The following is a 2,006-nucleotide window of genomic DNA, read 5'->3' as shown; positions in this document are numbered from 1 at the left end:
CTCCATGGCCTGTGCTCCAGCTCCTGCCTCTAGGTTCCTGCCCTGAGCTCCTACCTTGGGCTCCCTGATGAACTGTGACCTGGGAGATGTAAAATAAAATAAACCCTTTCCTCTCCAAGTTGGTATTGGTCAGAGTATTTTGTCACAGCAATGGAGAAACAAAACAGAACACCTTCACACCCATATCGTGGCACACACATTGGTATTCATACATAAACATGCACAGGTGTACACACAAAGATGACAGAAAGCACATCCAAGAGCACTGGTCTGGGATTCTCAGAGCAGAGTCATGGACTATTAAAAGGCATTTAAAGATATTTTATTTGTATTTTTGTGTACGAGTGTATGAGTGTATGGTCTGCATGTGTGTAAGTGCACCTGTGTCATGCAATGCCAGAGGAGGATAGAAGAAGGTGGTTAATTCCCTTGTAACTGTAGTTACTGATGGTGGTGGTGGTTAGTTGTCATGTGGGGCTAGGAATCGAGCTAGGGTCTTTTGCAAAAGCAGTCAGTGTCCTTAACTGCTGAGCCATCTCTCCAGCCCTTAAAAGACATTTTTAACCTAGATTTTAAGCATGCAAGTTAAGTTTATTTATATAATATATATGTAAGGTTTATTATATAAGAATGGAATGAAGAAAGGGAAATAAAAAGACAAATTCACATAGGATTTGATTATTTATTTATTTATTTACTCCAAGTCTGCACTTTGACAGGTGAGCAAGCACAGGCAGGTTACAGGGTTGGCAGGAGGTGGGGCAGCTATGTGATGGGACCAGTGCCTCAGGATTGACAGGCTCAGTCAAGTCCGATGGTGTGTGTAGGGCGGGGGTGGGGCATGTGGAAGAGCTGCCTATCTTACCCGAGGAAAGAGTCACAGGATGGGAGGATGGGGCGACAGGTGTGAGGAGATCCTCAGATTCTGGAAAGCTCCTTAAGTAGCCTGCAGCATGGGCCACCTGTGGTGGGAAGAATGCACTCAGAACCTGGGAGTGAAGCACTGACAGGGAGCACTGGTCATCTGCAAGTGACCCCCCATGTACTGGAGCCACTTGGAGTCTGAGGTCTGACACTCAGATCTTGCACTGGCAGCACACAGGGACACAGCAACTGGACTGAGAACAGCAGGGTTTGCAACAGCTGGACTGACAGCAGCTGGGTTTGCAACAGCTGGACTGACAGCAGCAGGGCTTGCAACAGCTGGACTGACAGCAACAGGGTTTACAACAGCTGGACTGACAGCAGGAAGACTCACAGCCTGAAGGACAGCAGGGTTTGCAACAGCTGGACTGACAGCAACAGGGTTTGCAGCAGCTGGACTGACAGCAGCTGGACTTACAGCCCCCACAGGAAGCACAGCCCCCCTTGCAGCCCCCACAGGAGCCACAGCTCCCCTTAGAACCCCCACAGCTGGAGCAGGAGCAGGCGGGCACACAGCAGCACACGGGCTTGCAGCAGCACACGGGCACACAGCAGCTGGAGCCACAGCCTCCGGAACAGCCACTGCAGGTCATGGTTCTGGTGGTTGGTTGAGGATGGAGTAGGTCAGAGGAGCAGGTAGAGAGGGAGGTGTGCGGTGTGGAGCCTCCTGAGCCCGGGGCCTTTATAGTCCACGGTCAGGTGTGAGGCTGCACGTGGTCGCTTTCTTGTTCCTGCTTGTGCCCTTTCTCTGGAGCTTTTGTTTGTTTCCAGGGTCCTGGGCCCCTGTTAGTTTTAGTGCAACATATACAACTCTAGGTTTCTAAATTTGGTTCCTTCCCTATTTTGTTATTTCCTGTGTTAGGTAGCAGGCACTCGGGGAATTACCTGTTAGCTTTAAAGCTGTTCATACTTGGCTACACAATGTAATGGATCAAGGTGTCTTCCCAGTTTTCTAAACTTTGTATTCTAAAAGTTCCTATATTTCAATGTTTGAATGCTATAAATGAAGACTAAGTTAAATAAAAGTAGGAAAATTAGACAAGAATCAATTTTCTTGTAATCCTCTCTAGAGTGACATTTTT

The sequence above is a fragment of the Nannospalax galili genome, unplaced genomic scaffold, assembly GCF_000622305.1.
Source record: "Nannospalax galili isolate Female #2095 unplaced genomic scaffold, S.galili_v1.0 scaffold1639, whole genome shotgun sequence".
NCBI classification, from domain to species: Eukaryota; Metazoa; Chordata; class Mammalia; order Rodentia; family Spalacidae; genus Nannospalax; species Nannospalax galili.
Note: the sequence above shows the minus strand (reverse complement) of the source record.